Source organism: Sarcophilus harrisii, chromosome 4, assembly GCF_902635505.1.
Source record: "Sarcophilus harrisii chromosome 4, mSarHar1.11, whole genome shotgun sequence".
Classification (NCBI taxonomy): Eukaryota; Metazoa; Chordata; class Mammalia; order Dasyuromorphia; family Dasyuridae; genus Sarcophilus; species Sarcophilus harrisii.
Window position 1 is genome coordinate 137,842,008 of NC_045429.1, and position 14,596 is coordinate 137,856,603.

The following is a 14,596-nucleotide window of genomic DNA, read 5'->3' on the forward strand; positions in this document are numbered from 1 at the left end:
AGTTGAAAAATGGAAGACATCTTAATGACCATCAAAAGAAATCATTATAATGTCCTGGAAAAGTGCTCACCTTGTTTGTGCTTGAAGATCTACCAGTAGGGGGAATCCCCATAACCTCTGGAGGAAGAACATTCTATTTTGCATGGCTATAATTGTTAAAAGAAGTTTTAATTTGTGACAATCTCAAATTTTCATTTTAGCAACTGTAGATTTGGTTCTCATTTCTGATGCCAAATAAAAAAAATCTAATGCTTCTTCTACATGACATTTTCAAGTACTTGAACACATCTATTATGTTTCCCCTAAGTCTTCTCTTCTCCATGCTAAACATCTCCAGTTCCTTCAATCAGAAGTCATGTGACAAAAAATTCAAGACTCTTTGCTACTCTATCTCTCTTCCCCTGGACACTTTCTAGTTAGTCATTTTCTTTCTTAAACTCTGGTATAGTAAAACTGAATGTTAATGCTGCAGTTTAGGTCTGTCAAGGACAGAGTATTAAGAAATTATTATTTTCTTATTCCTATAATTTTATATGTCTCAATGAAGTGTAGAAGCACATAAGCCTTTTTCTTGACCTAATTAATTACATTGAGCTTACAATCCACAAAAATTCTCAGAACAGCTGTTCTCTCACCATGACTACCCCTTCTCATACTTGTGAAATTGAATCTTGATTGATTGATTTATTGGAGATGAGACCCTTATCAGATATATTTGATTTATTTTTTGCCCAAATTGAGTTTCTTCTCTTATCCTAGCTATATTGTATTTGGGGGTGGGTGGGAAGGCTTTACAATGTTGTATAATTGAAAGATCCATTTACTTTTTTGTGATCTTCTCTATCCCTTATTTGGCAAAGAATTCTTAGAGTAGTTTTATTGTAAAAGATAGATTTATTTTCCTACATCAAAAATGTGACATTTATGTTTAGTTTGAATGTTCTTTTGGAATTAATTGTGGTATAGGGTGTGGGGTATTAGTATATGCAAATCTTTCCTCTCTCTAAATTGTTTTCTAGTTTTTTCCCCCTATTTTTTAAAAAGTAGTTTATGTTCTTAGGTTCATTGATTATGGGGTATTTAAGTTAGATGGATTTTTCCTTGCTTATCTAGCCTATTTTGATAGACTTACAGTATTTTCTTGTTTTATATCATAGCTTGAGGTCTTAAAGTACTATTTCTATTTCATTCCCTTTTCCTCCTGCCACATTTTTCTTGAGTTTCTTAGTCTTGTTCTTTCATATGAATTTAGTCTAGCTCTATAACGTAAGCCACTGGAAATGTGTTTATTATAACATTAAATCTATAATTTTATTTAGAGTATTTTTGCAATTATTTGTTATTATTTCTTTAAAAAGTAATTTTGTCATTGTATTTATATGTCTTGAATGTATCTTGGTAGACTGATTTATGATTATTTTGAGTAGAATTTTCTTTTTTTTCTTATTTACTTCAGAATTTTGGTAAAGTGGAAGCAGCAGTAGCAGCAGTTTCTGGAGTTCTTAGCCCAGAAATAGGAAAAGGATTGGACAACTGGTTAGAAAGAGAATCCAGCATAGTCTGAGGTGGGTACAAGATCCTGTGGCATTTTCTTTTACATAGTTCTAGGGTGCATTTTCAGAATGAAGAGGAATGTTTTTTTTTTTTCCACCCTCAAAGAAGCAGAGACCATTGTCATAGTTTCAAGGCAGAGATGAACCATAACATTTGGGTCTGAAGGAGAGTAGAGAACTGGACACAGTTCTAAGATAGAGAAGAGTGCATGTGGTCACTTACTAGAGAACCAGGAGCTTGGCTACAGTTCTACATAATTGAACAGTGCTAACATTTATGGCTACGGGGAAAAGACACCCTTCCTGGATGAAAACTGGAGCAGAACATGAGGGCAGTGATCACACCTCTTCCCAAATCACACCACCTGAGAAGTGTAATATTCTTCTCTAAAATATAATGTTCTCTTGGAGCAGGTTTCTTGGGAGGCTTTTGGAGGCAGCCTTCATTTCAGTTCAGAGTAATCACCCCAAATGCAGCTAGGGATTAAGGTCCAAATCCTTTATTTTCTCTTTCAAGTATTGTCTCCTTTCTTGGGTCCAGTTAGCTTTCTTAGAGGCCTATCTCTCTCCTTGGTTCTGAGAGCTCTTGCAGCTAGTCCTTTGCCTCTGCCAGCTTCATCCTCTAGCTCCCTCTGAATGTTTCCAGCCTGCACAAAGGTGGAAAATGGCATGAATCTGTCTCCTCCTCCAAGAGTGGGCTTGTCCTTTCTGACTTCTGATTGTGCCAGACTGAATCCTGGTTGAGGCTTCTAGCTTATATATGCTCTCTTAAAGGTGTGAATCTTGTAGAACTCTATTAAATACTAAGTACATTAGTGAACTAGAGAACTGTTAAGTACCATGCTAAATTAGATAATTATTGTCTCTATCAATTCCAGTGACTTAGCACCTTGTAAGAATTCTAACAGAGAAGCACCAAAATTTGCAAGCCCCAGAACTAGTTCTAAAAATAATAGCATTTAAGCCTAAAATTGAGGAAATGACTCTCTAACCTTAGCTGAGCAGAGCTCAAATTTAACATAAAGTTTAAAGTAAAAAAATGCACTAGAAAAATGAGAAAACAATAACAACAACAAAAAAGAATTTGACCATATAAAGCTACTATAATGGAAAGAAAGAATAATAAACAAACTCAGAAAAACAAATGAAAATAACTAAAGTAAATCCTAAAATGGAAAAGCTATTTGGACACAAGTCCAACAAAAATTCTTGGTAGAATGAAAGAAATAAGAATGTTAGGGGGGAAATAGGGGAGATAATTTAAGAATTATTGGACTACCTAAAAGTCATGGAGAAAAAAGAGTCTTACCCTTATATTTAAGAAATTATAAAGGAAAACTTCTCTAATTATTCTAGATCCAGAACATAAAGTAGAAATTGAAACAATCCATTGAACAGCACCTGAAAGAGATCTTAAAATGAAAACTCCAAGGTGTATTATGGGCAAATTCCAGAAGTCCTTGGTCAAATTAAAATATGTAAGCATATAGAAAGAAACACTTTAAGTATCATGGAGGCACAGTCAGGAACATACAAGATTTAGCAGCTTCTATGTTAAAGAACCAGAGAACTTAGAATATGATATTTCATAAGGAAAAAGAGCTGGGATTACAATCAAGAATCGTCTACCAGCAAAACTATATAACTCTTCATAGGAAAAGTGGATATTAAAAAAAAAAACAAAACAGAGGACCTTCAAAGTATTCCTGATGAAAAAGAGTAGAACTGAATAGAAAATTTGACATTAAAACACAAGACTTGGCAGAGCCAAAATAGTGGAGAGCAGATATGCTTCTATCTGAGTTTCTCCAAGCTTCTCTCAAATCAACAGCAGATAAAGCCTCTGACCTAGTTTTGTAGTGATAGAACCCACAAATATTTGCAATACAACAAATTTCTAGAAGAAGATACTTTGGAAGAACTTCAGAAAAGATCTGTTTCAATTAGCCAAGGGGAGAGGCTACTGAACCCAGACTAAAGTGCAGGTAGCCCAGGACAAGGAGCAACTGCACACTGGGAAATCTACTGTGAGGGTCTTTGGCTACTCTGTCCTTGTTATAAGTCAGTCATTCAGAGATTTCTGTGATACATGGAAAGCAAATACAAAAGGCAAATTGTGAGCCTTTGAACCTGAAAACATGTGGTCATGCCTACCCAGCACTGGAAGTCAGTCAGAAACACTGGTCCCAGGGGAGAGGCTGTAGCTTCTTTGCCTTAAGAACAGACCTCAACCCTTAAAAAATGAGCAAAAAAGCAAAACAAACTCTGACCATTTACAGCTTTTTTTTTTTTTTTTTTTTTTTTTTTTTGGAGAGAGGACAGACCTCAAACCTTGAAATTCCTAAAGGTAAATTAACTCCCAATGAAACCCCAAAGTGTGATATGAGTTGGTCCCCATTTCACAAGGCTCTTTTGGAAGAATTCAAAAAGGATCTTAAAAGAGAGGGAAAAAAAAACAGGGAAAGAAAATGAGATCTTTGTAAGAAGTATGGAAAAGGAAAAACAGAAAATATCTGAAGAAAACTCCTGAAAATAGATATGATGAAATAAGAAAAGCATATAACTCCCTACAAAATAGATTTGATGAAATGTAAAAGGTAAATAAATCCTTACAAAATAGATATGGAAAAGAAACCAATTCATTAAAAAACAGAATTTGTGAAATAGGAAAAAAATGCAATGAACAAAACAACTCATTTAAAAATTCTATTGCCCAAATACAAAAGGAACTAAAAAAGGCAACTGAAGAAAATAATTAACTAAAAATTAGAATTGAACAAATGGAAATTAATGACTCAATGGAACATTAAGAATTAGTGAAACAAAATGAAAAATTAGGAGAAAATGGAAAATACTTCATTGGAAAAAATAGCTGACCTGGAAAAATAGATTGAAGAGAGACAAAACTAAGGATTATTGGGCTTCCTGAAAACCAAGATGAAAAAAAGAGCCAGACATTATCTTTCAGGAAATCATCAAGGAAAACTGCCCTGATGTCCTAGAATCAGAAGGTAAAATAGCCATTGAAAGAATTCACCAATCACCTCCTGAGACTCCAGAATGAAAACTCCAAGGAATATAGTATCTAAATTTCAGAATTATTGGATCAAGTTAAAAATGTTGCAAGCATCCAGAAAGAAAAAATTCAAATATTGAGGAGCCACAATCAAGATTATGCAAGACCTATCAGTTTCCACCTTAAAAGATAAAAGGGCCTAGAATATGATATTCCTAAAGGAAAAGGAACTTGGATTACAGCCAATAATCAACTAGAAGTTCCTGACTTCTTTTTGCGCCATTTTTGTCTCCTCTACAAATATGTTTGTGATTCTGTGGTCTAATATGAGACTTTTGTTATAAACCTTTTCCATTTTTCTTTGATTTTAATCCTTGTATTTTCACCTTCAGATGCCCTTGGAATGACTTTATTTAACATAAAAATGTACTGAAAGAGAGTGTAAATAATTTTTGATTAAATAAAAACAAAATTTAATTAAAAGGAATATGAAGAAATACTTTTCACAATAAGAAGCAAAAATAGGAACTCTCATTCACATAGGAAGATTTATTTGAACAAATGAAGAGAAATAGAACAAGGAAAACTGTATATAATGATCATAATAATGCAAAAGAAAGCAACAATTAAATACATAAGAACTCAAATCAATACAATAAACAATATTGAATCCAGATGAATGATGGTGAAAAGCAGTTCCCTTCTTTTGAAAGAGAATTGGCAGGCTTCAGCTACAGAATGCCAAAACATGGGTAAAGTCTTGGTTTGTTTCCTTAGTTTTACTTTGTTACAAAAGTATATTCAATTAATAGGGGTAAGATAAAAATGACAGCATAAAAAAGCATCAAGAAAAATTATTTGAAATAGAAGAAAAGGTGTTGACCTAGGTAAAAAGAGGAAAGTACCTATCCTAATATAGCTCTTGCACAGAAAGGAAAAGCAGCTGCGGATCCATCATTCAGGATTCTTCCCCTCGACCACCATTTCAGAAGTTAAGGTTCAATAGAAACTTGACTTTCAATTTTCTAAAAAAAGTGGCACAAGGATTGAGCTGTTTTTGGCTTCCAATAATGTTGAAGGGATCCACACACAAACCAATATACATCTAGGCACATCAAACCTGTTTTCAAATTACAATATAGTCAAGATCCACTGGGAGTACATTTATTTTTAGGTACAGAAACTCACTCTTTCTTCTATTTTTGTCCTTCTACTTTATCTTTAAGACATTTTTAGACCTGCTTCTTTGTCTATGTGTCTTGTCAAAAACCTCTGGTCAAAAGCAAGAAAATTCTTACTTCATAAATGGGAGCAATGGTGCCTTTTTCAGAAAAAATATAAACTGATGAAGAAAATTTTAATTTTTTAATTCAATTGGTCACATTACTTTTTCATGATCACTTTTATTTTTTTTTAAATATTACCTTCATTTAAAAATATACTCCCCAGTCCTTTACCTAGTGAACTATTCTTTATTATTGAAAAAAAAATGGGAAGAGAACATCAGTTCACTAAAATTAACACTGACTAAATCTGACAGTATATACATTATGCTATACTCATAGTCCTCCATTTTCACAAGGAATAGAAGAATGTGCAGTTTTTATTTCTTCTTTTGGGGCTAGTCATTATACTTATACAATATTTAGTAATGTCTTGTTTTATTCTCTTTATTTAAATTGTAGTTTTGTTCTGATTCTTTTTTTGGATAATATTTTATTTTCAAAATACATGCAAAGATAGTTTTCAACAATGAACCTTGCAAAACCTTGTGTTCCAAATTTTTCTCCTTACTTCCTCCTGCCCTCTCCCCTAGATAGCAAGTAACCCAATATGGATTAAACATGTAAAGTTCTCCTAAACACATTTATTACATGGTATAAGAAAACTGATTCTACTTTTTATTCTGTATCTAAATCTATAAAAGTCTTCCCATGGTTCTCTGATTTATTTATATTCATGTTTTAGTAATATTTTATTACATTCAAGTATAACAATTTGTTAAATCTTTCCCCAATAAGTAGGAATCTAGTTTTTGTCAGATTACTTTCATTGGTCCAAGATGAAAGTTGAGACAGTGCAGGATATAAAAATTCAAATTTGCCCAGGTATAAATTAGGAAAGGGTTTTTCATATTGCAAAAGAATTATATGATAAGAAACATATATTGCAACAAATAGACTTTTAGGATGAATGAAAGAAATGTTTAATTATGTGTTGAATCACAGTTTATTTTTTATTTTTATTTTTATATTTTATATTTATGTTTATTTTTATAAATAATTAGTTTTTTAAAACACTTAAATTGGTGAGCATTTGGTCCATAATGGCACAGAAGGAATCTTGTTTTTGTTTGTTTTTAAGCTATGCCATTTTGACCACTTTGAAAAGTCCTAAGAAGCTGGAAAGGTTTTCATCGCAAACAGAATGATGAGATATTATGAAATGATTGATCTAAGTTTGGACAGACTTGTGTTCAGAAAACTGATATTTAGGCAATGATTATTTCCTTTGGCAGCAACTCAACAAGACTTTCTATCAAACCATTGAGGACTAGCATATGCATTTGATACTATGCTCTTTTAAAGCAAATCATTGGTTCTTCAATTATCTAAGTAAGAATCATAGGGTCAGATAAACAGAAGTGGGAGAATAAGAATTACATTGATTTTTAATTTTTAGGGGAGAAATTATACCTAGAATTTTTTTTTTGTATACCTAGGGATCATAATGGTTATCTGGATACAGGATAGGTATGATACACAACTAGAATATTTTAGAGAAAAGTCTTATGATATTGAGGAAAGTCAAGTTTGGGGGAGTTGAAATAAAATCCGTGGTATATATAACAATGGCATTGATGGAAAATTCTCAGAAATTTTCCAAATTCAAGTTTCTCTTAGACTTGAATATCCCCCCCGCCCAATATAAAATGGTTGTATAAGTCTAATATTAGATTACATGAAGGAACATATTGGGGAGATATTGCTACTTCAGGCTATTTCTTTCCTGCATCTTGCATAAATCTAGAGAGATGTGGCTACTGTAGTAAGAAATAAATCTCTTTTTGAGAAGCAATTTAATCTCTTCCTTTAAGATGTAGTTCAAGCATCATATTCTAAATGAAGCTTTATGTGATCCTTTAACTGCTAATGCCTCCCTCCAAACCTAGCTTGTACTGAACTATTTTGTGTGTGTTTATGCACACACATATGTGTGTATACATATATTAACTTTACATTTATTTTGTATGTGTTTTTATGTCTTTGATGTTTTTTCTATTAGAATAAGTTTATTGTGAGTAGAAGATTTTCTCTTCTTTTTATTTGTATTCCCAGTATCTTTTTACAGTTCCTGGAATGGATCAGGTGCTTATTAACAAGTGCTTCTTGATTGATTGATTGATTGACTGTTTACTGAGAAACAATCTTTCTAGAAATTTCTGAAATCTATAAAATATTTTTACATTGCCACATATAATGAAAAATCAGGAAATTTATTTCAGAAATTACTAAATTGACATTAAAGACCTCAAAAACTGCCTGATTTAAATCCCTATTATAAATTATGGGTTATAATCCGGTATAGACTTTGGGGGTAAATGGACAATTTGTCACCCTTAATATCCAATATGATCAAAGGGAAGTTTTAGGATGAATTTAAAAAGATATGCCTTGAGTTGATTCCACTTAAAGTAAGTGATAAAATTCTATAGTCCCATAATTTAACCAGGTGGGGATGTCTGTCACAATTGATTAAATTGTCAAATGGATTCTAACAAAGTGTGAAAAAATCTTGAATAATTTAGATGTCTTTGAGAAACCACTGGATGAACTAGAATGATTTTGCAAAGGAAGACTGGACTGATTGAGAAGGTTTGGTCTGACTCATGGTCTTTAAAAAAATAGAAAACCAGTGCAAAATTACTAGAGATTACAGGGACCAGTGAAGGTCCACTAAATCCACTGGAGGTGTTAAGAGGTAAGAAGAACATTTCAGCCATAACTTGGCCTTTATACACCCTTCCTACTGACTGGTAGAACATCATCTCAAAGCACAGGTATGACCCTCCTATTGAATATACTCCAGTGATTCCCTTTTACTTTTAGGACTAAATGACATTTACAATCCCTCTCAACCTAATCCTTCCTCTCTTTCCAGTCTTTTATAATTTATACATTTCTATGTATTGTAATATCCACTGACATTAGTGGCCTTCTTGATTTTTCTTGAAGTGGGCATTTTATGTCCTTTCCACCTTTTACTCTTGGCTATTTTTCCTGTCAAGCATGATATCCTTCTTTACCTCTAATTCTTAGCCTCCCTGACCTTTTTAAAGACCTAGATTAAATCTCACTTTGTACAGCAATCTTATTTTGATTCTTCCTTCTTCCTTCCCCATCCTTCATGGTAGTACCTATATAGTGCAGCTAGATGGTCTAGTAGATAGAATGTTGAACTTGGCACCAGGTAGAGCTTTGTTCAAATTCTGATTAGGACACTATCTGAGAGACTTTAATTAAGTCATTTAACTACTTTCTGCTTCAGTTTCTTCAAGTGGGGATACTAACAGTGCCCCTGTGTCCTAGGGGTTTTGTGAAGCTCAAATGAGATTACCATTTGTAAAGTGGTTTAGTACATAGTAGAACCTTATAAATGCTTATTTCTTTTTTATCTTCCTTCTGAGATTACTTCTAATTTATATTACAAAATCTTGTACTTATTTTGGAAGAGGATTACTATCTTCTTTTCAGTTCAACTGAAATTATTAAATAATCAATATTAATATTAATTCCTCCAACCTAAAGTCCTTTCTAGATTTAACTGAAAGAAGTATATCAGCATTGAAACTACTTATGAGACAATGCTCTCAATTAAAAGCCTTCTCAATCATTCCGACTCCTTTCTCTTAAACTTAACATATATATGAATTTTTTTTTTTAAAGAAATGGCTAAAAGGTAAGTATGAAAGTGAAAGTTTTACAGAGTAAATGAAGGATGACAATCAGGTTTTAAAAAAGAAGCATATCTTATCAAATTAGAATCAGTCTTTCTTTCCCTCCTTCTTTAAGGGATTTAAGATTCGTTTAAGAAAGGGTTGGAACTAGTAGAAAAGTGGATAGAAACCCACAGTTATATAATCCCATTAATTGATATTTATTTAGCATTGAAAATGCTTTACATACATAATCTCATTTAAATCTCACAATCATCTCTCAAGATAGATGTTAGAGATCATGATTCTTTAAAAAATTGACTTTTCCATAATAATATAGCTAATAAATATTGGAGATGAATTTTGAAAAAAAAAAGTCTCCTTGGTTCCAAACCCAGCTTGGTATATACTATCTACAAGTACTCCAAGGTGATTTTTAAATATCCTACTTTGCCATAAATCATACTAATTCTCCAAACTTTTCAGAAATAAAAAAGGGCATTATATAAATTTCTAAATTTCTAATGTTTATATTAACCATATCTCATTTTGTCTCCAAATGGATTATAAGGATAGTAGAGAATGAGTAATATTTTTAAAAATGAGCGGCAAGGTGATTTTTTTTTTTTCCATTTTGAACCACTCTCCCATAAAATTCAGTGTACAAGATTTCCACTACAGAACATCAGCTGTGCACTTTTATTAGTGTCATTTATCCTACATGTTCCTCAGTTGTAAAGTAGGAATTGTAAAATTATCTGTAGTCAACTGGAATAAATTCTTGATAGCTCATGTAAACTTACCTCATTTGGATTCATAGCTACTGTGTAATTACAACAAAATAAAGTTGCTACAATTAATTAATCAGCAGGACACTTTTTCTGTAATCCCAGAAAAACTCAAACTATTGAGACATATTTGGTTGAGTTTCCTGATTTCTAAGAGAAAAGGTGCAATTAGCCCAGGTAAAATCATTTGAAATAGACATTGGAGGAAGCCCTGGGATCCAACTTTTAGACCAAAGTGTTATCTATTCCTTAACTTTCCTCATGCTCCAAGGAGTTAATCACATGCAGATTTCCTGCATTCTGTGAATGTTGTGACAGACCAAACTTCTTTCTTTTCCATATGCATTTGGAAAGTTTCCCAGCTTTGGTACCCACCAATTTTGGCTTTCTGTTCCTTCTAATAGGAAAATAATCAGAAAGAGAGTGAAAAGGCATAGAAAACAAATAGAAGCATGATTTATCCTTGGCTGGTGGTAATAGGCCTGAGTAGGAAGATTTTTTGATTGGTTTGTTTATTTTTAGAACTCTGCTTTGTTTTTTGATCAGTCATTTTTTTCCACGTCTAACACTTTTTACTCTATTTGGAGTTTTCTTGGCAAATACACTGGAATGTTTTCCTATTTCTTTCTCTAGCTCATTTTACAGAAAAAGAAACCAAAGCAAACAGGGTTTAAGTGTCTTGGCCAGGGGTCATGAAACTAGGAAGCACCTGAGGGCAGGTTTGTACTCAGAAACTGGAGTCCTCCTCACTCCAAGTCTGGTATTCTATCCACTGTGTCTTCTAGCCTCCCTATCTGCTGCATCTCTACTTTTCCAGTCTTTTCTCACTTCCCTTTGTGCATTCTACATTCCAGCTAAACTCATCTACTCTAAATTGGTCTCCTACCAGCTTAAACTCAATTGGCTGCTTCTTCCTAAGTTTCTCTCAATTCATAAATATTTTTCCCTTCAATCTCACCAAACTCTCTAATTGTGATTTTTTCCATGTTTTTGGTCTGATAACTTGTCTCCGCACACAACCACCATTTTTGTTTTGACCCTTATTACCTATAACTTGTGATTTATAATGTACTTCTAAATGGTCTCCCTGTTTCAAGTGTAATCCTACTTTAATCCACTTTTCACATAGCTGACAAAGTGATTTGAATATGTTATCCCCAAACTTTAACTCAGTCAATTCCTTTGGTTCCCTACTGGCTTTGGAATAAGATTTCTTCCTCTCCTCCTCCTTCTCCTCCTCCTCCTCCTCCTTCTCCTCCTCCTTCTCCTCCTCCTCCTCCTCCTCCTCCTCCTCCTTCTCCTCCTCCTCCTCCTCCTCTTCCTCCTCCTCCTCCTCCTCCTCCTCCTCTTCCTCCTCCTCCTCCTTCTTCTTTTTCTTCTTCTTCTTTCTCCTCTTCCTTCTCCTTCTTCTTTTTCTTCTTTTTTTGTTTAACTTTTCAGTAGTTTGGGTCCATTAATCTTTTCAGCTTCATTATACTCCTCCCTTTTCATTTTTCTTTGCTCTAGTCTATCTGGCCTTTTCTCTATTCCCCACAATTTATCTCCCTTCTTGGTACTTGGCGCTAGCTATTTCTATGCCTGGAATGTGCTCCATTTTCACCTCTCCTCAAGGAATTCCTTTTTTCTCTCAGAAAACAATTTAATCACTACTCTTTACATAAAATCTTTTTTGGTTACTTTTTATTTAATAAGTTTGTATTTATTTTATATGTTCTGAATTTATATATTTGAACATATGCTTTCCCCAAAAGAATATTGAATATTATTTCAAGTTAATCTCTATTCCCCAGCACCTAGTCCAATACTTATCACACAGCAGATTAAAAAAAATGAAAACAAAAGGTAGTGGTGGGTAAGGAATTTTTATGATAATTTTAAAGATAATAGAAAGATGTATGTAATGGCGTTACAGTTTCATTTACAGTCTTTAGAAATCATTATACTATATTATGGAAATCCTTGTTTTATCCCGTATGTTAAAAATAAAATAAATAAAAATTAAAAAATTAAAAATACTCACTGAATGACATATTGGTTTATATTGTTATATGTTAATGAACATATGTAATATGAATTTTCACTATTTGTATTGGTGCTAGTTATTCTCATATAAGATTGTAAATGCCTTCAGGGAAGTGACTTGTGGTTTGTCTATTATCTTATCTCTTCTGGATCTTAACATTTAGGAAATATTTGCTCTGTCCTTTCGTATTATGTTTTATTGTTTCTCATTGCCTTGATGGTATCTTTTGCAAAGCTTCAATGAATAGACAATTCCAATAAAACACTGAAATATAAATTTATCTCTCTATATTGAAGATGACCAAAATGGGGAAGAGTGATGAGGAGAGGAAAAAATGGGTAGGCAATGGAGTAAAAGATTCCAGCCCTTAGAGGAACAAGAGAAAATAATTTTATTATTATTTTTTTAAATTTTTATTTTTAAATTTTTTTATTATAGTTTTTTATTGATAAAAGATAGCATGGATAATTTTTCAACATTGACCCTTGAAAAAACTTCTGTTCCAACTTTTCCCTTCCTTCCTTCCACCCCCTCCCCTAGATAGTAGGTAGTCCCATACATGTTAAATATGTTAAAGTATATGTTAAATACAATCAATATATGTGTACATATTTATACAGTTATCTTATACAGCACAAGAAAAATTGGATTTAGAAAGAAAGTAAAAATAACCTGAGAAGAAAAACAAAAATGCAAGCAAAGAATAGCAGAAAGAGTGGAAATGCTATGTTGTGGTCCACACTCATTTCCCAGTGTTCTTTCTCTGAGTGTAGCTGGTTCTGTTCATGACTGATCAATTGGAACTGATTTGGATCTTCTCATTTTTGAAGATAGTCACTTCCTTCAGAAGTGACTATTTTGTCCTGTGAACCTAACCTATTCCTCTGATCAACTAGTTTATTTTTTAGCCAATACCAAATGGTTCTGGTGACCTCTGCTTTATAATATAGTTTTAGATCAGGTACAGCTAGGCAACCATTTCATTTGATTTTTTTTTAAAAATTAGTTCCCTTGAAATTCTTGACCTTTTGTTCTTCCAGATGAATTTTGTTATTATCTTTTTTCTAGGTCATTAAAATAGTTTCTTGGTAATCTGATTGGTATAGCACTAGATAAATAGATTAATTTAGGTAGTATTGTCACCTTTTAGATATTATATTTGCTTGACCTATCCAAGAGCATTTAATATTTTTTCAATTGTTCAGATCTGACTTTATTTGTATGGAAAGTATTTTGTAGTTTTGCTCATATAGTTCCTGATTTTCCCTTGGCAGATAGATTCCCAAATATTTTATACTATTGGTAGTCATTTTAAATGGAATTTCTCTTTGTATCTCTTGTTGTTGGATTTTGTTAGTGATGTATAAAAATTCTGATGATTTATGTGGATTTATTTTGTATCCTGCAACTTTGCTTAAGTTGTGGATTATTTCTAATAGCTTTTTAGTAGCATCTCTGGCGTTCTCTAAAGAAAGTAATTTTAGAAAAGATACTAAGACAGAACTTGATGCACAGTTTCAGTCTTTCTTATTTACCTTGTATATTTTCTCCCCTAATCTCCAGTTCCTAACTTCCCTTAAATGTTGACTGAAGTCCCAACTAATGGGGCATTTCCCCCAGTTCTTCATATTGTCTTCCCTGTAAACTATGCCCACTTTATCCTGCAAGCATCTTGTTTTACAAGAGCTTGTTTTACAAGCTTCTGAAGAAGCTCACATTTTTTTTCCCCTTTTTGCCTTGTTTTATATAGTAATTGCTTAGTACAGATAGTTTCTGATACATAGTAGGGATTTAATAAATATTAGTTGATTGACTTACATTTTATCTTTTGCCTTGCTTTGATGTTATTCTGGTTCAGGCAGGGAGAGTCATTGAAAATTAGAGCTAAGGATACTGAATTGAGAAGGGTTATGGCTGATACATCTTGGAGTAGCCATCAGGGGGCCATATTTGGGTTGGGAAAGTGGAGGAGGGGAAATAGGTTCTGTATCAGCTCTTTAAACAAATATTCTTAACCTGAGGTCTATGAACCATTAAAAAATATATATTTTGGTAGCTACCTTTCAATGTGATTGGTTTTCTTTGTAATTCTACATATTGTAATTTATACATATATAAAACCATTATTCTGAGGAGGCCTTAGGCTACACCAAACTGACAAAGCCGGTCTTAACACCCAAAATTTAAGAACCATTTCCAAGACACAAAGATCTCCCCCCTTTGACTTTGGTATTGAATTTATGGTTTTCTCTCCCTCCCTTCCTGTATCCCTCTCTCCCT